Source organism: Palaemon carinicauda, chromosome 20 (genome assembly GCF_036898095.1).
Source record: "Palaemon carinicauda isolate YSFRI2023 chromosome 20, ASM3689809v2, whole genome shotgun sequence".
NCBI classification, from domain to species: Eukaryota; Metazoa; Arthropoda; class Malacostraca; order Decapoda; family Palaemonidae; genus Palaemon; species Palaemon carinicauda.
Window position 1 is genome coordinate 12,360,719 of NC_090744.1, and position 24,784 is coordinate 12,385,502.

At 45.7% G+C, this 24,784-nt stretch overlaps 2 long non-coding RNA genes across 4 annotated transcripts in view; one reads left to right on the forward strand and one right to left on the reverse strand.

Annotated features, from left to right (window-relative positions):
- Nucleotides 1-3,842, reverse strand: part of LOC137660149 (uncharacterized) — a 45,981-nt gene extending 42,139 nt beyond the window's left edge. Inside the window, exon 1 of one of the 3 annotated variants that reach the window (XR_011047631.1) lies at nucleotides 3,526-3,842. This is a non-coding gene — a long non-coding RNA (uncharacterized lncRNA). Of the gene's footprint in view, nucleotides 1-3,464 lie in introns of all 3 variants that reach the window. The other 2 variants (XR_011047630.1, XR_011047632.1) reach the window with 2 other exon arrangements.
- The window catches only part of LOC137660148 (uncharacterized), a 228,757-nt gene that overhangs the window by 110,890 nt on the left and 93,083 nt on the right, over nucleotides 1-24,784 (forward strand). The window lies entirely within an intron of this gene.

Genomic DNA, 24,784 nt, shown 5'->3' on the forward strand with positions numbered 1-24,784 from the left:
TTGGGGACGTGAAAGTATGCGTCCCTTAGGTCTAAAGAGACCATCCAGACTTCCTTTCTGACCGCTGCTAGAACGGACTTTGTGGTCTCCATGGCGAACGTCTGCTTTGTGACAAAGACATTCAGCGCACTGACGTCTAGCACCGGCCTCCACCCTCCTGTCTTCTTTACCACTAAGAAGAGACGGTTGTAGAAGCCCGGGGATTGATGGTCCCGGACTTTGACTACCGCTCCCTTTTCTAGTAAGAGAGACACCTCCTGCTTCAAAGCTCGTCTCTTGTCTTCCTCTCTGTACCTGGGAGAGAGATCGATGGGAGACGTTGCTAGAGGGGGTTTGCGTACAAACGGGATCTTGTACCCTTCTCTGAGCAACTTCACAGATTGTGCATCTGCGCCTCTTTTCTCCCAGGTCTGCCAGAAGTTCTTGAGTCTGGCTCCCACTGCTGTCTGAAGAAGGAGGCAGTCAGACTCTGCCTTTAAAGGACTTGGTACCTTTCTTCTTCCCACGTCTCCCTTCGACACGAGTACCTCCTCTGCTGGAGGCTCTGCCACGAAAGGGCGGAATGAATCTGGACGCTGGAGTGTCCATCCTGGGTCTTGACAAGGTAGGCAAAGGGGTGGCTTTGCGGGCAGAGGACGCAACCAGGTCATGGGTGTCCTTCTGAATCAAAGAGGCAGCAATCTCCTTAATCAAGTCCTCTGGAAAAAGGCACTTTAAGAGAGGAGCAAAAAGAAGTTCTGATCTCTGACACGGTGTTACTCCAGCTGACAGGAAAGAGCAAAGGTTCTCCCGTTTCTTGAGGACCCCGGATACGAACGAAGCCGCAAGCTCACTAGATCCATCACGTATGGCCTTGTCCATGCAGGACATTATGAGCAAGGAAGATTCCTTGTCAGACGGGGAGATCTTCCTGCTCAAAGCTCCCAGACACCAGTCCAAAAAGTTAAAGACCTCGAATGCTCTAAATACTCCTTTCAACAGATGGTCTAGGTCCGTAGGAGACCAGCATATCTTAGAGCGTCTCATGGCTAGCCTGCGGGGAGAGTCTACCAGACTTGAGAAGTCGCCCTGGGCAGAGGCAGGAACTCCCAAGCCGAGAACTTCTCCCGTGGCGTACCAGACGCTCGATCTGGAAGAGAGTCTCGCAGGGGGAAACGTAAACGCTGTCTTCCCTAGGTTCTTTTTGGACTGCATCCAATCTCCTAAAACTCGTAAAGCTCTCTTGGACGAGCGGGCGAGGACGAGTTTCGTAAAGGCAGGCGCGGATGACTGCGTACCTAAAGCAAACTCTGACGGAGGAGAGCGTGGAGCCGCAGACACAAACTGGTCCGGATACATCTCTTTGAACAGAGCAAGAACTTTTCTAAAGTCCAAAGAGGGTTGCGTGGTCTTGGGTTCGTCAAGGTCCGTATGTGGGTCATCAATGTGTGCCGCGTCGTCATCATCAGAGAGTCCATCATCTGAGAATTGAGGAGGAAGCGGCAAAGGAGTAGGAATCGGCTGGTCAGCTGAGTCCGGCAGCACGGGTGCACGCGTGACTGAACCGGACGCAACGTCATGGAACTGTTGCCCAGTCTGTGAACTGGCAACAACCATAGCAGCGCGGGGACGCATAGCGTCTACTCCAGACTGTCTAGTCTGATGTGGGCGAGCAGAGGTAACCACACTGGGTTGCGGAGGTTGACGCACCGCGTCAAAACAAAACAACTTAGACTGTTGTACCTCGCGAACGTCAACAGAAGGTTCCGTGCGTCGCTGAACGTCAACATGCGGCTGGCAGGGTACACTGGAACGCATGGGTGGCGGGACTCTCTCAGCTGGAGTGCGGCAGAAGGTCGCCTCAGCGTCCACAGGACGCACAACCGTGGGTGGTTGTAGGCTAGAGGTTGGTGCAGCGTCAACCTTCTCCGCACGAAAGTCCTGCATCAATGACGTTAACTGAGACTGCATGGTCTGCAGCAAAGACCACTTAGGGTCTACAGGAGCAGGTGCGGCAACAGACGGTGTGACTGCCTGATGCGGTACCGCTTTGCCTCTCTTAGGAGGTGAGCAGTCGTCGGAAGACTGCAGCGAGTCCGAACTGACCCAGTGGCTACAACTGGGCCGTTGGACTTGCGCGGAAGGGACCGACTTGCGCTTAAGAGGCCGCGAGACCTTGGCCCATGGTTTCTTACGAGAAACCTCTTCCGCAGACGAGGAATAAATGGGCTTTCTTGTCTTTGTGTGGGTGGGGCGATCTTGGGTAGATACGCCCGAAACCACGGAGGGAACGTCTGTTCGCTGATTAAAGCCTCTCGAACCCTTTGGTCGTACGACTTTGCTTCTCCCCTGGACTTGGGAGCTTGCAAGAGGTCCCGGACTGGGAGGACGACAGGCACGAACAGACGAACCCTCAAGCGCAACACTATCCACAACACTATCACTCACTTTATCACTACCCACTGCACTCTTACACTTCAGCTCCTTGACGTCTGCCATGAGCTGGTTACGGTCACTAGCCAAGGACTCGACTCTCTCACCCAGAGCTTGGATGGCACGCATCATATCTGCCATCGAAGGTTCTTGAGTGCTAGAAGGGGGATCAGGAGCAACAACTACAGGGGAAGGAATAGGTTGTGGGGCATGAGGAGAGGAAAATTCAACGGAGCGAGACGAACTTCTCCTGACTCTATCTCTCTCTAGCCTACGTGTATATTTCTGGAATTCGATAAAATCGAATTCCGAAAGCCCAACGCATTCCTCACATCGATCTTCCAATTGACAGGTTTTATCCCGACAATTGGAACAAACAGTGTGAGGATCGATAGAGGCCTTCGGAAGACGCCTTGAACAGTCCCTAGCATTACACTTCCTGAATTTAGGGACTTGAGAAGGGTCAGCCATTTTGAATAAGTCAAAGGGGAATTAAAAAACTATCCAAAGTCATCAACAAATAATCCGATATCAACAAAAGAATGCAAGGATGCATTGAAGATAAAGCCTGCAAAGCGAAAGCTCAAAACTAGAAATGTGTACTTCACCAAAAAGTTGTGAAAACCAATCCAGTTAGCAACAGCGAATTAGTAGGTCTTGCCGGTGGCACGACAGAGAGAAAATTGAGTTCTGTGTTTACATTGAGTACTGAGTACCTGCACGACAGATGGCGCTGTTGAAGTACACCCCCTACCTGCATAGCGATCGCTGGCGGATTTTGAACGTAGAGTTTTCTGTCGAGCAGCAGAGCTGCAGCTTATATAATCACCGGCTAAGTTTAATATTGAAAAATAGTTTGAACGGCCTTTCCACCTTTACTCAAGTCATACACCTATTAAAAGGTCGATGATTTGTACTCATGTAGGAACAAATACGTTTCTCTCATGAAGACATTTGACATAAAATGTTACAATTGAAAACCTACATTTCCAAAGGGAAGCAAGCAAAAAGATACGACATGACCTGACCTAACCTAAGGTGGGCATCCTTACCTACAGGGGGTTCTGTCCACTACCACCACCCTTAAGACTTGGTGTCCTTACTTTACCTTACCCTAAGGTAGGCTGTATTCCTGTGTTGTTTCCTCAGTCTGCTTTCCTTCAGAAACATGGTTTTAGACGAATCTTCTTTAGGAAAGTATGACTTCCTGACAGTAATGGACATCAATTCTGTTCAAAACAGTCCTGATCACCCCAGTAATAGTTCTTATTCTATGCAAGAGGGAAATGCAGATATATTCGGCATGACAACAGCAACAAAATCCTCACCAACCATGATAATAAGGATGACTTCCATTGAGGCCTCTGTCGATCATTTTCTGGGGCTTCATCAATATCATCTTCTTGGAAGTAGCAGTGTCTACAGGACCTAAATAAGACAAAGGTTGTAGCTTAGCTAGTAGTAATAGTAGTAATAATAATAATAATAATAATAATAATAATGATGATGACAACAACAATTGTTCCACAATAATGGACATAACATCTCTAGAAATAAGCGTAGATGACTGGCAAAAAAAAATGTCACATGACAGAAAAAAAAAAAGTTCTGCTTGGTGACTTGGATGGCGACTGCAAGCGGCAACCAGTTCTGGCACTATAGAAAGTGGGATATTACTGTCTGAAGGCATAGAATTTGGATAATTTTATTCAACTGTAGAACCTAGGTTATGATTAGTCTCCAGCAATAGAATATTCTTCTTCACGCAAGGGGTTAACTACTGCACTGTAATTGGTCAGTGGCCACTTTCCTTTTGTTATGGTAAGCAGCTCTTTTAGGAGAAAGACACTCCAAAATCAAACCATCGTTCTCTAGTCTTGGGTAGTACCATGGTGTTGCACTGACTTGGGTTAGAGTTCTCTTGCTTGAGGGTACACTCAGGAACACTTCTATCTTATTTCTCTTCCTCTTGTTTTGTACAAGTTTTTATAGTTTTAGGAAATATTTATATCAATGTTACTGTTTGTTCTTCATGAGTCTTTTTATCGTTTATTTATGACATATTTGTTTTTGATGTTGTTAATAGTTTATATATGACATGTCTGTTTTGACATTGTTACTTATTTTAGAATGATTTATTGTTAATTTGTTCTCTTCATTTATTTATTTCCTTTCCTCACTGGGCTATTTTTCCCTGTTGGAGCCCCTGGGCTTATAGCATCTTGCTTTTCCAACTAGGGTTGTAGCTTAGCAAGTAATAATAATAATAATAATAATAATATGTTATTTTTATTAGTCAAATAAATTTTTGAATATACTTACCCGATAATCATGTAGCTGTCAACTCCGTTGCCCGACAGAATTCTACGGAGGGATACGCCAGCTATCACAATACTAGAAGGGGGTGTACTCACCAGCGCCACCTGTGGCCAGGTACTATAGTACTTCTTGTTGACACCTCCTCAATTTTTCCTCGGTCCACTGGTTCTCTATGGGGAGGAAGGGAGGGTCAATTAAATCATGATTATCGGGTAAGTATATTCAAAAATTTATTTTACTAATAAAAATAACATTTTTCAATATTAAACTTACCCGATAATCATGTAGCTGATTCACACCCAGGGGGGTGGGTGAAAACCAGTGTACAAGATTAAAGGATAGCTAAGTATCCCATATTTCATATAACAGTTATCTCAAATAACAATGAAATAATAAGTACCTGGTAAGGAAGTCGACTTGAACCGTTACTCTGCCTCTTTTTTAAGTTCGTCTTCCTTACTGAGCGCAGCGTTCCTCTTGGAGGCTGAATCAACTCAAAGGTGCTAAAGTATATAGGGCTGCAACCCCTACTAAAGGACCTCTACACAACCTCTAACCCAGGCGCTTCTCAAGAATGAATTGACCACCCGCCAAATCAAAAGGATGCGGAAGGCTTCTTAGCCTACCGTAACAACCATAAAAACAACAATAAAAGTATTCAAGAGAAAGGTTAAAAAAGGTTATGGGATTAAGGGAATGTAGTGGCTGAGCCCTCACCTACTACTGCACTCGCTGCTACGAATGGTCCCAGGGTGTAGCAGTTCTCGTAAAGAGACTGGACATCTTTAAGATAAAATGATGCAAACACTGACTTGCTCCTCCAATAGGTTGCATCCATTATGCTCTGCAGAGAACGGTTTTTATTAAAGGCCATCGAAGTAGCTACGGCTCTTACTTCGTGGGTCCTTACCTTCAGCAAAGCAAGGTCTTCCTCCTTTAAGTGAGAATGGGCTTCTCTAATCAGAAGCCTTATATAATACGAAACCCCGTTCTTGGACATGGGCCTCGAAGGTTTCTTGATGGCACACCATAAGGCTTCTGACTGTCCTCGAATAGGTTTTGACCTATTAAAATAATATTTGAGAGCTCTGACAGGGCAAAGAACTCTCTCTAGCTCGTTACCTACCATGTTGGAGAGGCTAGGTATTTCAAACGATCTAGGCCAAGGACGTGAAGGAAGTTCATTCTTAGCTAAGAATCCGAGCTGTAAAGAACATGTTGCAGATTCGGTCGTGAAACCAATGTTCTTGCTGAAGGCATGAACCTCACTGACTCTTTTAGCTGTTGCAAGGCAGACGAGAAAAAGTGTCTTGAGGGTAAGGTCCTTGAAGGAAGCTGACTGGAGAGGTTCGAACCTAGGTGACATAAGGAACCTTAAGACTACGTCTAGGTTCCAGCCTGGAGTGGGTAGACGACGCTCTTTAGAAGTCTCAAAAGACTTAAGGATGTCTTGAAGGTCCTTGTTGGAAGAAAGGTCCAAACCTCTGTGGCGGAGAACTGAAGCCAACATACTCCTGTACCCTTTAATCGTAGGGGCTGAAAGGGATCTCTCATTCCTAAGATGTAATAGGAAGTCAGCTATTTGGGTCACAGAGGTATTGGTAGAGGATACTGCATTGGCTCTACACCAGCTCCGGAAGACTTCCCACTTAGATTGGTAGACTCTACGAGTGGAAACCCTCCTTGCTCTGGCAATCGCACTGGCTGCCTCCTTCGAAAAGCCTCTAGCTCTAGCGAATCTTTCGACAGTCTGAAGGCAGTCAGCCGAAGAGCGTGGAGGTTTGGGTGCAACCTGTCTACGTGAGGTTGACGTAGAAGGTCCACTCTTAGAGGGAGAGTCCTGGGGACGTCGACCAGCCATTGAAGTACCTCTGTGAACCATTCTCTTGCAGGCCAAAGGGGAGCAACCAGCGTCAGCCGTGTCCCTTCGTGCGAGATGAACTTCTGAAGGACTTTGTTTATTATCTTGAACGGTGGAAATGCGTAAAGGTCGAGATGGGACCAGTTCAGCAGAAAAGCATCCACATGAACTGCTGCTGGGTCTGGAACTGGGGAACAGTACAACGGAAGTCTCTTGGTCATGGAGGTGGCAAACAGATCTATGGTAGGCTGACCCCACAAGGTCCAAAGTCTGTTGCACACGCTCTTGTGGAGGGTCCATTCCGTGGGAATGACCTGATCCCTTCTGCTTAGGCGATCTGCTGAGACGTTCATGTTGCCCTGAATGAACCTCGTGACTAAAGTGAGGTTTTGACTTCTTGACCAAATGAGGAGGTCCCTTGCGATCTCGTATAGGCTCCTCGAATGGGTCCCTCCTTGCTTGGAGATGTAAGCCAAGGCTGTGGTGTTGTCGGAGTTCACCTCCACCACCTTGCCTAGCAGGAGGGACTTGAAGTTCAACAGGGCTAAATGAACTGCTAGTAGCTCCTTGCAGTTGATGTGGAGCGTTCCCTGTTCCTCGTTCCACGTTCCCGAGCACTCCTGTCCGTTCAAGGTCGCGCCCCAGCCCGAGTCCGATGCATCCGAGAAGAGATGAAGATTGGGGGTCTGAATAGCCAACGATAGGCCCTCCCTGAGAAGGAGATTGGTCTTCCACCACAAGAGAGTGGTCTTCATCTCTTTGGTGACTGGGATAGAGACTGCTTCGAGAGTCAAACCCTTGTCCCAATGAGCTGCAAGATGGAATTGAAGAGGGCGGAGGTGGAGTCTCCCTAGCTCGACGAACAGGGCCAGCGATGAAAGGGTCCCTGTGAGACTCATCCACTGTCTCACCGAGCAACTGCTCCTCTTCAGCATGCTCATGATGCAATCTAGGGCTTGGCTTATCCTTGGGGCCGATGGAAAAGCCCGAAAATCCTGACTCCGAATCTCCATTCCCAGGTACACAATGGATTGGGAGGGAATGAGATGAGACTTTTCTAGGTTGACTAACAGACCCAGTTCTTTGATTAAGTCCAAAGTCCAGTTGAGACTCTCCAGACAGCGACGACTCGTGGAGGCTCTCAACAGCCAGTCGTCTAAGTAAAGGGAGGCTCTGATGTCCGATAAGTGGAGGAATTTTGCTATATTCCTCATCAGATGCGTAAACACCATAGGAGCTGTGCTTAGGCCAAAACACAGGGCTTGGAATTGGTAGACAACCTTTCCAAAAACGAATCTCAGGAAAGGTTGGGAGTCTGGATGAATAGGAACGTGAAAGTAGGCATCTTTCAGGTCCAACGAGACCATCCAGTCCTCCTGCCTGACCGCTGCTAGGACCGACTTCGTCGTCTCCATCGTGAACGTCTGCTTGGTGACATACGCATTGAGCGCGCTGACGTCCAGCACCGGTCTCCAACCTCCTGTCTTCTTGGCCACCAGAAAGAGACGGTTGTAGAAGCCCGGGGATTGATGGTCCCGGACTATAACCACTGCCTTCTTCTGTAAAAGGAGCGACACCTCCTGGTGCAACGCTAGCCTCTTGTCCTTTTCTTTGTAGTTGGGAGAGAGGTTGATGGGAGATGTGGTCAGAGGGGGTTTGCGGCAGAATGGTATCCTGTAACCCTCCCTCAGCCAACTGACAGACTGGGCGTCTGCACCTCTCTTTTCCCAGGCTTGCCAGAAGATCTTGAGTCTGGCTCCTACTGCTGTCTGTAGATGAGGAGAGTCAGTTTTTTCCTTAAGAAGCCTTGGAACCTTTCCTAGACTTGCTCCTGGAAGAGTCTGGACGGGAGCTTCCTCGGCTGGGGGCTCTACCACGAAAGGGCGGAATAAACCTCGTAGCAGGAGTATCAGCCCCTGGGGTGCGATAAGTCCTGGGGACTGAGGTAGCAACCTTAGTCTTACGAGCCGATGAGGCCACAAGATCATGGGTGTCCTTTTGTATCAGGGCCGCAGACAAGTCCTTAACAAGCTCTTCGGGAAAAAGGAACTTCGAGAGCGGAGCGAAAAGGAGTTGAGACCTTTGACAAGGTGTGATGCTGGAGGAAAGGAAGGTACAAAGCTGCTCCCTTTTCTTAAGAACCCCTGACACAAACATCGATGCAAGCTCGCCAGATCCATCCCTAATGGCCTTATCCATGCAGGACATTAAGAGCATGGCAGAGGTCTTCTTGCTAAGGGCCCCCAGGCACAAGTCTAGGAAATTGAACATCTCAAATGCTCTAAAAATACCCTTCAGGAAGTGATCAAGGTCTGAGAAGGTCCAGCAAACCTTAGAGCGCCTCATTGCTGTTCTACGAGGAGAGTCTACCAGACTTGAGAAGTCAGCCTGGGCAGAGGCAGGTACTCCCAAGCCTGGTTCCTCTCCTGTGGCATACCAAACGCCCGCTTTAGAAGTGAGCTTAGTCGGAGGAAACATAAACGAAGTCTTTCCAAGTTGTTGCTTAGACTGCAACCACTCCCCTAAAATCCTTAACGCTCTCTTAGAGGACCTTGCTAAGACGAGCTTAGTATATGTAGACTTAGCTGGCTGCATGCCCAGCGAAAACTCAGATGGCGGAGAGCGGGGGATAGCAGAGACAAAGTGGTCTGGGTATACCTCTCTAAAAAGAGCCAAGACCTTACGAAAGTCAATAGGAGGCGGAGAAGACTTGGATTCATCCACGTCTGATGAGGGATCCAGGTGTGCAGCCTCATCATCAGAAACCTCATCACCAGAGTGTAGCGAAGAGATAGGTAAGGTATGCTGAACAGCAGAATCAGCACGAGCTGGAACAAAAATACTTGTGGTTTCCTCCTCAAGACTCTGTTGAGGGAACACCTGAGGCTCAGGCTGCAAAGGCTGATCAAAAGAAGTAGCAGAAGGTAGGCGCATGGGTGGAGGAGGCTGACTCCTGGCATGAGTGTCTGAACTCAAGAGTTGCGCTTGCTGTGTGGTTGGTGGATGCGCAGTAGCAGGTTCCTGAGGAACGAGTTGAGGTTCCTGAGGTGTGAGCTGTGAGCGATGAGGTAGTGGCTGCGCAGAACGCAGTAATTGTCTCGCGAGTTGAGGTTCCTGAGGCGCAAGGCTAAGGTGTTGAGGTGCTTGCCTTGAGGAGGGTTGAGTTCGCTGCAGCGAGAGCTGAGGAGTCTGACTCATGGATGGGAGAGGTTGTTGTACCTCAAGAGAGTGTTGCCTCACTGGTGGAACTGCAAGTGGAAGCGGAGGAAGTAAGGTATAAGCTTCCTGTTCCCATTGCTGAGGTTGCCTTAAGGAAGGCGGAGGGAGCTGCACACCACTGGAAACAGTCAACTCAGAGCGTGGTAAGGTATCCTGAGGAGCCTCAACATCGTACGCCTGGCAGGCAGTACTGCGGTTAGGCGGAGCGATCGCAGGAGGAGGTGTAACCTTCTCAGCCTGACACTCACGCATCAAGACCGCAAGTTGTGACTGCATGGACTGCAGTAGAGTCAACTTGGGGTCGGCAGACACTAAGGTCTGCTGAGGTAAAGCCTTAACAGCAGAGATCTGTTGCGGCAGCACCTTACTCCTCTTAGGAGGAGTGCATTCAACTGATGACTGCGGCGAGTCAGAGCTGATCCAATGACTGCAGCCAGGTTGAGCTCTTGAGGTCTGGACTCTGCGTTTGAGTGGTCTTGAGACCTGAGTCCAACGTTTCTTCCCTGACAATTCTTCAGCAGACGAGTAAAAGACGGGCTCAATCGTCTGCAGGTGGGAGTGACGGTCTGTGGAAGACACGCCCGCAACCACCGAGGATACTTCTGTGCGCCGATCAAGGCCTGCCGAACCCTTTTGCCCTTCGACATTGCTTCTCCCCTGGGCTTGGGAGCTTGCAAGAGGTCCCGGACTGGGAGGACGACTGGCACGCACAGAAGTACCCTCACGCACCACACTGACACTGACACTAGCACTTGGCACTGCACTGACACTAGCACTCGTCACAGCACTGGCACTAATACCACCCACTGCACTCTTGACCTTAAGTTCCTTGACTTCGGCCATAAGAGACTTATGATCACTAACCACTGACTCTACTTTATCACCTAAAGCCTGAATGGCACGCAAAACAACAGACATATAAGGTTGAGGGCAAATAGTAGGTTCGGGGGTAGCCACTACAGGGGGAGGAAAAGGTAGGGGATCATGAGGTGAGGAAAAAAGTGAAGAGCGAGAAGAACTCCTCCTAACTCTCTCTCTCTCTAACTTGGTTGAATACTTAAGAAATCGGACAAAATCAAGTTCCGAAAGTCCGGCGCATTCCTCACATCGATCTTCTAACTGACAGGGCCTTTCCCTACAGTCAGAACAAGCGGTGTGAGGATCTACCGAGGCCTTCGGAATACGCCTATTACAAGACCTACATCGTCTTTGGGGTGGGGCTTGTGAAATGTCAGACATCTTGAATCAAAAGAGTTAGCCAAGTGGGGATTCCAAATCAAGCAAAAGATCGTTAACCGTTAATCAGGACTAAATAATAGCTATCTAAGCTAATATAGAAGTTTTCCAGTAAAGCGACAGCCGAAATCTGAGAGAAATACTTCACCAAAAGCCGTGAAAATACTCCAAGATCATAAGCGTATCCCAGAACGTCTTGCCGGAAGCACGACAGAGGAAAAATTGAGGAGGTGTCAACAAGAAGTACTATAGTACCTGGCCACAGGTGGCGCTGGTGAGTACACCCCCTTCTAGTATTGTGATAGCTGGCGTATCCCTCCGTAGAATTCTGTCGGGCAACGGAGTTGACAGCTACATGATTATCGGGTAAGTTTAATATTGAAAAAATAATAATAATAGGTTTAAAATACTCTATCCATTACAATTTCCTAACTAATACCAGGGTAAAATTTTACTGTATTGTAGTACAATAATGAAGAAAATAATAAACATCTCTGGTGTAATTATAGGGGGTTTGAACAATTCCGATGAAAATAGGCTATATGGCAGATATCCTTACTTTTTAAAACTCTAAAAGTTATGACTGACAAACCACATTTCTAAAGAGAATCAAAGATAAGGTTATAACCAAATGTAGGATTCACATCATAACCTAATGGGTAACACTACAACCATTTCGAATAGTTTTAATTTTGGGGGATGCGAGAGAAAAATTTATTCACACAAAAGTAATTCTTCTTCTTCAAAATATTCAACATAAAAAAAGTCTATAACTGTTTGAGGTAAGAGGAAAGAACCATTAAATTGCCAATGTTTGAACTCAAATTAGTCAACTTGATTCAATATCAATCTGTAACTATAGTTGAGGGTAAAACTCTTAAACATTTAATCGGGTCCAATTTCCTAAATTATGTACAGAACACACCCCTTGGACCAACATAACTTTAACTTGTCCCAAGACAAGTCGCAACCCTAGGTTTACCGGTATGTTGATAGTAAGGAAGCCAGTAGGCGTGAGTAGGGTAATGTTACACCCTGTTAGATAAGGATACGGCTCCTAGTTAGGTTAGGTGGGGAACCTGGCTTTATTTTCCATTTCATCGGGTAACTATTTTAACCCTTTTACCCCCAGGCTATTTGGAAATTTCCAACCCTTAACCCCTAGGGGGTTATTTTTTCCCAGCACATTTTACTGTATATTTTTTTTAAATTGCTCTAACAGGCTTAATTTTTGTCATAGAGAGGTCAGGTTGGTCTCATTCTCTTGGAAAATGCCTGAATTTTCTCAAAAAATTATCAAAAATATGAAAAAAAAAAAATTTATAGCATTTTTTTGTAAGGACGTACCGCTACGTCCATGGGGGTAAAGGGATGGCTTTTGTGAAACGTACCAGTACGTCCATGGGGGTAAAGAGATGGCTTTTGTGAAACGTACCAGTACGTCCCTTGGGGGTAAAAGGGTTAATATACAAGGTAATCAAATTCTAAGTTTTTATACAGTAATTGATAATTAATGCTTGTATTAGCCCACGGGGCAAATCCGCATAGCAAAACATATTCCACTTGCAATGAGATATTGAATTGCGAGCGAAGAAAAAATACAGCAAAGCAAAAAAACCAATTAATCATTAGGTTATTATCATTATTAATTGCTAAGCTACAACCCTAGTTGGAAACGCAGAATGCTATAAGCCCAGGGTCTTCAACAGGGAAAATAGCTCAGTGAGGAAAAGTATAGAAAAAATTAAATATTTTAAGAACAGTAGCATTAAAACAAATATCTCCAATATAAACTATAAAAACTTTAACAGAACAAGAGGAAGAGAAATAAGATAGAATAGTGTGCCCGAGTGTACCCTCAAGCAAGAGAACTCTAACCCAAGACAGTGGAAGACCAAAAAACAGAGGCTGTGGCAAAACTCAAGACTAGAGAACATTTTAATGTTGACCAGGCTGACATGAGTCTTTTTATAGTTTATATATGACATATCTGTTTTTGACGTTAATAGTTTATATAGGACATACCTGTTTTGACGATGTTACTGATTTTAGAATGATATAGTGTTAATTTATTCTCATCATTTATTTATTTCCTTACTTCCTTTCCTCACTGGGCTATTTTTCCCTGTTGGAGCCCTTGGGCTTATAGCATCTTGCTTTTCCAACTGAGGTTGTAGCTTGGCTAGTAATAATAATAATAATAATAATAATAATAATAATAATAATAATAATAATAATAATAATAATAATAACAACAGTTTGATTTTGGAGTGTCCTTCAAGAAAAGTTGCTTACCAAGAGAAAAGTGGGCACTGAACAATTACAGTACAGTAACCCCTCGGGTGAAGGTGTTAATTAACACAATGAACACTGTTACGAATGACTCCATAGAAAATGGGATGGAAAGTCTCATTTCCTATGCACCCAGAAGTCCTTGCAAACAAAATCTCCAGTGTTTTGACTATGTTTCCTTACTATTTAAAGGTTTAAAGGCCGCTCATGCATGGCAGAGGCAAGGGACAGTGACACTGACCTAGAGTCTGACCATATATACTTATAATTAGCGCCCAAGCACTCCCTCTACCCAAGCTAAGACCAAGGAGGGCCAGACAATGGCTGATGGATACACCAATAGGCTACCCGAAAAAATCCCATCCTTATCTCACAAGGATGGTGAGGTTACAGCACCAAAGAAACTACCGACTTTGAGCGGGACTCGAATCCCAGTCTGGCGTTCACCAGTCAGGGACGTTACCACATCGGCCACCACAGCTGTTTTAATTACAGTGACCTTTTTTATTACGATGACTGGTTTTTTATGATGACGAATGGTGGGAAAAAAGTTAAAAAAAACATCAAGGTAAATATGTGATACTTTAATTTCTAGCCAAATACACGAGCTATATATCTTTCCTACTTGCTACCTTGAGTTTTATGCATTTCTGACCACGATTATTGGGGCAAAACACCCAGAGTTTTTGAACAATTATGGGAGACCCCCGTGGGAAACCAGTGTTTTTGAGGTGGTGAAATGCTATAACAAGTGATTTGCAGCAATAATAATGATCAGAAATGTTATTTTCATTAGTAAAATAAATTTTTGAATATACTTACCCGGTGATCATATAGCTGTCAGCTCTGCTGCCCGACAGAAAAAAAAAAAAAAAAAACCTACGGACGGAATACGCCAGCGATCGCTATACAGGTGGGGGTGTACATCAACAGCGCCATCTGTCGAGCAGGTACTCAAGTACTCGATGTCAACACAGAACCAATTTTCTCCTCGGTCCACTGGGTCTCTATTGGGGAGGAAGGGTGGGTCCTTTAATTTATGATCACCGGGTAAGTATATTCAAAAATTTATTTTACTAATGAAAATAACATTTTTCAATATTAAACTTACCCGGTGATCATATAGCTGATTCACACCCAGGGGGGTGGGTAGAGACCAGCATATATGTTAACATTAAGAGCTAAGTATTTCGTATTTCATTTTAGCAGTTATTCAAAATAACAAACATAAAATTAATAAGTACCTGGTAAGGAAGTCAACTTGAACAATTACTCTGCCTTTTTAAGTACGTCTTCCTTACTGAGCCTCGCGATCCTCACAGGATGCTGAGCGACTCCTAGGAGCTGAAGTATGAAGGGTTGCAACCCATACTAAAGGACCTCATCAAAACCTCTAATCTAGGCGCTTCTCAAGAAAGAATTTGACCACCCGCCAAATCAACCAGGATGCGAAAGGCTTCTTAGCCTTCCGGACAACCCAAAAAACAACAATAAAAAACATTTCAAGAGAAAGATTAAAAAGGTTATGGGATTATGGGAATGTAGTGGTTGAGCCCTCACCCACTACTGCACTCGCTGCTACGAATGGTCCCAGGGTGTAACAGTTCTCGTAAAGAGACTGGACATCTTTAAGGTAAAATGATGCGAACAATGATTTGCTTCTCCAATAGGTTGCATCCATTACACTCTGCAGAGATCTGTTTTGTTTGAAGGCCACTGAAGTCGCGACAGCTCTAACTTCATGTGTCCTTACCTTCAGCAAAGCATGGTCCTCCTCATTCAGATGGGAATGAGCTTCTCGAATCAAAAGTCTGATATAATAAGAAACTGCATTCTTCGACATAGGTAAAGAAGGTTTCTTAATGGCGCACCATAAAGCTTCTGACTGTCCACGTAATGGTTTAGTACGTTTCAAATAGTACTTAAGAGCTCTTACAGGGCATAGTACTCTTTCTTGTTCATTTCCAACCAAATTAGAAAGGCTTGGAATCTCGAACGATTTGGGCCAAGGACGAGAAGGAAGTTCGTTTTTGGCTAAAAAACCAAGCTGTAAGGAACATGTAGCCGTTTCAGATGTAAATCCAATGTTCCTGCTGAAGGCGTGAATCTCACTGACTCTTTTAGCTGTTGCTAAGCAGACGAGGAAAAGAGTCTTCAAAGTAAGATCTTTAAAAGAGGCTGATTGAAGTGGTTCGAACCTTGCTGACATAAGGAACCTTAGTACCACGTCTAAGTTCCAACCTGGTGTGGCCAACCGACGCTCCTTCGAGGTCTCAAAAGACTTAAGGAGGTCCTGTAGATCTTTGTTGTTGGAAAGATCTAAGCCTCTGTGACGGAAGACTGTTGCCAACATGCTTCTGTAACCTTTGATCGTGGGAGCTGAAAGGGATCTTTCCTTCCTTAGGTATAAAAGGAAGTCAGCTATCTGAGTTACAGAGGTACTGGTTGAGGATACTGATTTTGACTTGCACCAGCTTCGGAAGACTTCCCACTTCGACTGGTAGACTTTGAGAGTGGATGTCCTCCTTGCTCTAGCAATCGCTCTGGCTGCCTCCTTCGAAAAGCCTCTAGCTCTCGAGAGTCTTTCGATAGTCTGAAGGCAGTCAGACGAAGAGCGTGGAGGCTTGGGTGTACCTTCTTTACATGCGGCTGACGAAGAAGGTCCACTCTTAGAGGAAGTGTTCTGGGAACGTCTACTAGCCATTGCAGTACCTCGGTGAACCATTCTCTCGCGGGCCAGAGGGGAGCAACCAACGTCAACCTTGTCCCTTCGTGAGAGGCGAACTTCTGCAGTACTCTGTTGACAATCTTGAACGGGGGGAATGCATAAAGGTCTAGATGGGACCAATCCAGAAGAAAGGCATCTATGTGAACTGCTGCTGGGTCCGGAATCGGTGAGCAATAAATTGGGAGCCTCTTGGTCATCGAGGTTGCGAACAGATCTATGGTAGGCTGACCCCATAAGGCCCATAGTCTGTTGCAAACATTCTTGTGAAGGGTCCACTCTGTTGGGATGATTTGACCCTTCCGGCTGAGGCGGTCTGCCATGACATTCATGTCGCCTTGAATGAACCTCGTTACTAGGGATATGTTTCGATCTCTTGACCAGGTGAGGAGGTCCCTTGCGATCTCGTACGTCATCGAATGAGTCCCTCCTTGCTTGGAGATGTACGCCAAGGCTGTGGTGTTGTCGGAGTTCACCTCCACCACCTTGCCTAGAAGGAGGGACTTGAAGCTTCTCAAGGCCAGATGAACTGCCAGTAGCTCCTTGCAGTTGATGTGCAACGTTCTTTGATCCGCATTCCACGTGCCCGAGCATTCCCGACCGTCCAATGTCGCACCCCAGCCCGTGTCCGATGCGTCCGAGAAGAGAAGGTGGTCGGGGGTCTGAACAGCCAGTGGCAGACCCTCCTTGAGGAGAATGTTGTTCTTCCACCATGTCAGTGAAGACTTCATCTTCTCGGAAATAGGAACCGAGACAGCTTCTAGCGTCTTGTCCTTTCTCCAGTGAGCAGCTAGGTGAAACTGAAGGGGTCGGAGGTGGAGTCTCCCTAACGCGATGAACTGGTCCAGTGATGAAAGCGTTCCTATCAGACTCATCCACTGTCTGACTGAACATCGGTCCTTCTTCAGCATGGACTGGATGCATTCTTGGGCTTGACTGATTCTGGGGGCCGACGGAAAAGCCCGAAAAGCTTGACTCTGAATCTCCATTCCTAGGTAAACTATAGATTGGGATGGGACGAGTTGGGACTTTTCCATATTGACCAGGAGACCCAATTCCTTGGTCAGATCCAGAGTCCATTTTAGATTCTCCAGACAGCGACGACTTGACGCAGCTCTTAAAAGCCAGTCGTCCAAATAGAGGGAGGCTCTGATGTTTGCTAAATGCAGGAATTTGGCAATATTCCTCATCAGTTTGGTAAAAACTAGAGGTGCCGTGCTTAGGCCAAAGCACAGGGCTTGGAACTGGTATACAACCTTCCCGAAAACGAACCTTAGAAAAGGTTGGGAATCTGGGTGGATGGGGACGTGAAAGTAAGCGTCCTTTAGGTCTAACGAGACCATCCAGTCTTCCTTCCTGACCGATGCTAGAACCGACTTTGTCGTCTCCATGGTGAACGTCTGTTTTGTGACAAAGACATTCAGAGCACTGACGTCTAGCACCGGTCTCCACCCTCCTGTCTTCTTCGCCACTAAGAAGAGACGGTTGTAGAAGCCCGGGGATTGATGGTCCCGGACTATGACTACCGCTCCCTTTTGTAGTAAGAGAGACACCTCTTGCTGTAAAGCTAGCCTCTTGTCCTCCTCTCTGTACCTGGGAGAGAGGTCGATGGGAGTTGTTGCTAGAGGGGGCTTGCGCAAGAATGGAATCCTGTACCCCTCTCTGAGTAACTTCACAGACTGGACGTCTGCGCCCCTGTTCTCCCAGGCCTGCCAGTAGTTCTTGAGCCTGGCTCCCACTGCTGTCTGAAGAAGGTGGCAGTCAGACTCTGCGTTTAGAGGACTTGGAACCTTTCTTCTTGCTCCCAGGTTGACCTTCGGCACGAGCACCTCCTCTGCTGGAGGCTCTGCCACGAAAGGGCGGAATGAACCTTGACGCTGGAGTGTCCATCCTGGGTCTAGGTACGGAGGGCAAAGGGTTGGCTTTGCGTGCGGATGACGCCACCAGGTCATGAGTGTCTTTCTGGATCAAGGAGGCGGCAATCTCCTTGATCAACTCTTCAGGGAAGAGACACTTCGAGAGCGGAGCAAACATAAGTTCCGACTTTTGACATGGGGTGACTCCCGCTGACAAGAAGGAGCAAAGGTGATCCCGCTTCTTGAGGACCCCGGACACGAAAGAAGCCGCAAGCTCACTAGAACCATCCCGTATGGCTTTGTCCATGCAGGACATAATGAGCATGGAAGTTTCCTTATCAGAAGGGGAGGTCTTCCTGCTCAACGCTCCCAAACACCAGTCCAAGAAGTTAAAGACTTCGAATGCACGGAAAACTCCTTTCATAAGATGGTCCATATCCGAAGGAGTCCAGCAAATCTTGGAGCGTCTCATAGCCAGCCTGCGGGGAGAGTCTACCAGACTTGAGAAGTCGCCCTGGGCAGAGGCAGGAACTCCCAAGCCGAGAACTTCTCCCGTGGCATACCAGACGCTAGATCTGGAAGCAAGCTTGGCCGGGGGAAACATGAAGGTTGTCTTCCCAAGTTGCTTTTTGGACTGCAACCACTCTCCCAGTACCCTTAAAGCTCTCTTGGACGAGCGAGCGAGTACGAGCTTCGTAAAGGCAGGAGCTGCTGACTGCATGCCTAAAGCGAACTCAGAGGGAGGCGAGCGTGGTGCTGCAGACACAAACTGATCCGGATATAAATCCTTGAACAGCGCAAGCACTTTCCTAAAGTCTAAGGAGGGAGGCGTGGTCTTGGGTTCGTCGATGTCCGAGTGTTGGTCGTCAAGATGTGCAGCTTCGTCATCATCAGAGAGTCAATCGTCTGAATGTTGAGGAGGAAGAGGCAACGGAGGAGGTAAATGCTGGACGGCTGAGTCCGACAGCACGGGTGCATGCGTGGCTGCACTGGACCCAACATCATGCCACTGTTGGTCAGTCTGAGAACTGGCAACAACCATAGCTGAGTGGGGGCGCAAAGCGTCTACTCCCGACTGTGGTCGGATAGCGGAGACCACCGTGGGTTGCGGAGGCTGACGCACCGCGTCAAAACACGGCAGCTTAACTCCACCCTCCTGTTGTTGTGGTAGTACACGCACGTCAACGGAGGGTTCCGTGCGTCTGTGAACGTCATCATGCGTCTGGCAGGGTCGACTGCGCATGGGTGGAGGAGCTCTCACAGCTGGGGTGTGGGAGCAGGCAGCCTCAGCGTCTGCTGGGCGCACAACCGTGGTTGGTTGTAGGCTAACGGGTGCAGCGTCAACCTTCTCCGCACGAAACTCCTGCATAACAGCAGCTAACTGAGTCTGCATAGACTGCAGCAAAGCCCACTTAGGGTCTACAAGAGCTGGTGCGGCAACAGACGGAGTTACTGCCTGTTGCGGTACCACTTTGCCTCTCTTAGGAGGTGTGCAGTCGTCGGAGGACTGCAGCGAGTCCGAACTGACCCAGTGGCTACACCTGGGCCGTTGGACTTGCTCGGAAGGGACCTTGCGTTTAAGAGGCCGTGAGACCTTGGTCCATCGTTTCTGGCGAGAAACCTCTTCCGCAGACGAGGAATGAACGGGCTCACTCGTCTTCTTGTGGGTGGGACGATCTAGGAAAGATACGTCCGAAACCACGGAGGGAACGTCTGTCCGCTGATTAAAGCCTGTCGAACCCTTTGGTCGTACGACATTGCTTCTCCCCTGGGCTTGGGAGCTTGCAAGAGGTCCCGGACTGGGAGGACGACAGGCACGAACAGACGCACCCTCATGCGTAACACTGACACTTTTCACTGCACTGACACTCACTTCACTTCCCACTGCACTTTTACCTTTCAACTCCCTGACGTCAGCCATGAGTTGATTGCGGTCATTCGCCAATGACTCGACTCTCTCACCTAGAGCCTGGATGGCACGCATCATATCTGCCATTGAAGGTTGATGAGAGCTAGCAGGGGGGTCGGGTGCAACTACTACAGGGGAAGGAAAAGGTTGTGGGGCATGGGGAGAGGGAAAATCAATTGAGCGAGACGAACTCCTCCTGATCCTATCCTTCTCTAGCCTACGTGCATATTTCAGGAATTCTTGAAAATCGAATTCCGAAAGCCCAACGCATTCCTCACATCGATCTTCCAATTGACAGGCTTTACCCCTACAATTGGAACAAATGGTGTGCGGATCGATAGAGGCCTTCGGAAGACGCCTTGAACAGTCCCTAGCGCTACACTTCCTGTACTTGGGGACTTGAGAAGGGTCAGACATCTTGAATTAGTCAAAGGGGGGAATTCAAAATCTATCCAAGTCGTCAACAAATAATCCAAAATCCAATAAAAGAATGCAAGGAAGTATTGAAGATAACATCTGCACAGCGATAGCTAATAACCAGAAATGAATACTTCACCAAATAACGTGAAAATCAATCCAGAAAACAAGAGCGTATTTAGTAGGTCTTGCCGGTGGCACGACAGAGAGAAAATTGGTTCTGTGTTGACATCGAGTACTTGAGTACCTGCTCGACAGATGGCGCTGTTGATGTACACCCCCACCTGTATAGCGATCGCTGGCGTATTCCGTCCGTAGGTTTTTTTTTTTTTTTTTCTGTCGGGCAGCAGAGCTGACAGCTATATGATTACCGGGTAAGTTTAATATTGAAAAATTCAAAATAAGCACAAGATAACCAGTTGGAAAAATATATGGTTCATGTAAGTGGCTGCAAATTAGGGTAGTTTGTAGCGCTACGGCCAAGCATCCTAATTTGCTTATTATCGCTCCCACTTTATAATATTCCCATTTTCTATGAATGAAAACGGATTTTTTAAGTTAGCTTCTCCCGTCAAAATCGCTTTTAGAACGACGGCCACAGTTCAGAATATTCCCGTTTTTTACGAGCTCGATTTTAGAACGACGGCCACAGTCCACCCCACTTTATAATATTCCCATTTTCTATGAATGAAAACGGATCTGGCCGTCACCCTACAAAGGCTCCGCAAATTAAAGTATAGTTATCTATGATTCACTCCACGTCCTTTTAATGATTTTTGTTCCACCGTGGCTCACTATGCTCGCAAAATCAACATTACCTCACTGGTCTTATGGTTTTCTGCTTAGCCGAGGCTCGCTACGTTCGCAAAATTAACATTACTTAAACGCTCCTATGGTCTGGTAAGCAAACGGAGAGCGTTTTCATCATGATCGATTGCCGACATTGATGAAATTACATGAAATTCTGAAAAAAATTACACTAGATTTCAAAATACATTGTATTTCCCTCTTGGAGATATTTTCATGTGATGGTGGTAAAGCTGACATTGAAGAGAGAGAGAGAGAGAGAGAGAGAGAGAGAGAGAGAGAGAGAGAGAGAGAGAGAGAGAGAGAGAGAGAGAGAGCAGTGTAGATCAACATCTGGGAACTTACGCATATATATCTGGAAGCTCGTAATTGGTTAAAAACCCCAGGTAATACTTATGTCATACAAAAAACACAACAGCCGGCAAAAGCAAATTCAAGGAATATTGATAACCGCGGCCAATCCGGGTAACTGAGCAGTCACGCGACTTCCCAAAATAGCTCCACACGTGGCGCAGTGAAAACAAACCACACTGGAACATGGTGCTGCATGAACGGTCGTCAGTTAAAGCTAAATTATTCGCCATTATGCCATCATGTGTTATTTTCAACTGCAAGAATCACAACATGATGCCAGGCATCATGAATGACAGAGGCAAAGAACAGAGACATTTACCTAGAGACTGACCATATATACATATAATTAGCGCCCAGGCACTCTCTCCACCCAAGCTAAAACCAAGGAGGGCCAGGCAATGGCTGATGGATATACCTATAGGCTCCCCCCAAAACCCACATCCTTAGCTCACAAGGATGGTGAGGGTACAGCATCAAAGAAACTAATGACTTTGAGCGGGATTCAAACCCCAGTCTGGCGTTCACCAGTCAGGGACATCACATCGGCCATCACAACTCGGTTTTGATTTCAGCGACTTTTTTATGATGATGAATGGACGAAGTTAAAAAAACATCAAGGTAAATATGTGATACTTCAATTTCTAGCCAAATACACGAGCCATATATCTTTCCTACTTGCTATCTTGAGTTTTATGCATTTCTGACCACGATTATTGGGGCAAAACACCCAGAGTTTTTGAACAATTATGGGAGACCCCAGTGGGAAACCAGTGTTTTTGAGGTGGTGAAATGCTATGAACCAGTGATTTGCAGCAATAATAATGATCAGAAATTCAAAATAAGCAAAAGATAACCAGTTGGAAAAATATATGGTTCATGTAAGTGGCTGCAAATTAGGGTAGTTTGTAGCGCTACAGCCAAGCGTCCTAATTTGCTTATTATTGCTCCCACTTTATAATATTCCCATTTTCTATGAATGAAAACGGATCTGGCCGTCACCCTACAAAGGCTCCATATTCAGCGATTTCGAATATTAATCATGTAAGTACATGTAAGTTTTTTAAGTTAGCTTCTCCCGCCAAAATCGTTTTTAGAACGACGGCCACAGTTCAGAATATTCCCGTTTTCTACGAGCTCGATTTTAGAACGACGGCCACAGTCCACCCCACTTTATAATATTCCCATTTTCTATGAATGAAAACGGATCTGGCCGTCACCCTACAAAGGCTTCATATTCAGCGATTTCGAATATTAATCATTTAAGTACACATGGATTTCAGTATTTAACTATGTAGTTAATTATATTGTTGTGTAAAGGGGGGGGGGGGGGGGGGTCCGGGAGGGCGAAGCCCCCCTGGGTAAGGACACGGCTTTTAGCATAGGTTAGGTGGGTTTTTTAAGTTAGCTCCTCCCGCCAAGATCGTTTTTAGAACGACGGCCACGGTTCAGAATATTCCCGTTTTCTACGAGCTCGACTTTAGAACGACGGCCACAGTCCACCCCACTTTATAATACAGTATTCCCATTTTCTATGAATGAAAACGGATCTGGCCGTCACCCTACAAAGGCTCCGCAAGTTAAAGTATAGTTATCTATGATTCACTCCACGTCCTTTTAATGATTTTTGTTCCGCCATGGCTCGCTATTCTCGCAAAATTAATATTACCTCACTGCTCTTAAGGTTTTCTGCTTAGCTGTGGCTCGCTACGCTCGCAAAATTAACATTACTTAAACGCTAATATGGTCTGGCAAGCAAACGGAGAGCGTTATCATCATGATCGATTGCCGACATTGATGAAATTACACGAAATTTTGGAAAAAAATTACACCAACTAACAAAATAGATTGTATTTCCCTCTTAAGAGATATTTCTATGTGATGGTGGTAAAGCTGACATTGAAGAGGACAGAGAGAGAGAGAGAGAGAGAGAGAGAGAGAGAGAGAGAGAGAGAGAGAGAGAGAGAGAGAAAAAGCATTGTAGATCAACATCTGGGAACTTGCGCATAAATATCTGGAAGCTCGTAATTGGTTTAAAACCCCCACGTAATGATTATGTCATACAAAAAACACACCTGGCAAAAGCAAATTCAAGGAACATAATCGCTCGCTTGCGACGTCATAACTCAAAAAAAAATATATATTTGAGTTATCCATATAGACATATTCATCTTCAAATGCTGATTTTTTTTGGGGCAAGTTTCATAATTGTAGCTAAAAAATTGATCGCTAGAGGCACTAAATTTCCTAACGACATACATTAATATAATAGTGTTTTAATTGATTAAAATGGCTCTCCTGAAAAATAGCTATTTTTGAGTTATGACGACGTTGTCGCAAATGAGCGATATGCACAATAACTCACCATCAATGGAATTAGAGTAAGAAATAGTCTTCACATTTTAATCACCCGATACGCGAGTTATTATACGCCAGCCCCTATTAAACACATAGAGAACAATGCCAAACTAACCAGCACTTGTCCATTTCTTATGGCGAATTCCAGTTTCACTAGTAATTAACCCTTTTACCCCCAAAAGGACGTACTGGTACGTTCCACAAAACACATCCCTTTACCCCCATGGAAGTACCGGTACGTCCCTGCAAAAAAAATGCTATTTACACATTTTTTTTTTTATTATTTTGATAATTTTTTGAGAAAATTCTGGAATTTTCCAAGAGAATGAGGGCAACCTGACCTCTCTTTGACAAAAATTAAGGCTGTTACAGCAATTTGAAAAATCTATACTGCAAAATGTGCTTGAATTAAAAATAACCCTTGGGGGTTAAGGGTTGGAAATTTCCAAATAGCCTGGGGGTAAAAGGGTTAATGTATCATATCTTAACTAAAGTGAATATAAATATTATAAATTAGAAGGTCCACCGTATATGTTAAGGTGTTCTGAACATAACTGATGATAATCTATAATGCAAAACCATAGCTTTTCAGGTATGGTAGTTGACCCACCATAACTCCAAAAAACTAGATTTCTGAGAGAAATCATTAGAAATATTAAAAGCATCTATATTTACTGCATTCTTGTTTGAGATATTTTTGGGTTCAGCTGTTACCAAGTTGTGGAATGATCTTCCTAATCGGGTAGTTGAATCCTTAGAACTTCAAAAGTTCAAAGTTGGAGCGAATGTTTTCATGTTAACCAGGGTGACACGAGTCTTTTTATAGTTTATAGATGACATATCTGTTTTGACGTTGTTACTTTTTTTTAGAATAATTTATTGTTAATTTATTCTCATCATTTATTTATTTCCTTACCTCACTGAGCTATTTTTCCCTATTGGAGCCCTTGGGCTTATAGCATCTTGCTTTTCCAACTAGGGTTGTAGCTTGGCTAGTAATAATAATAATAATAACTGTTCTG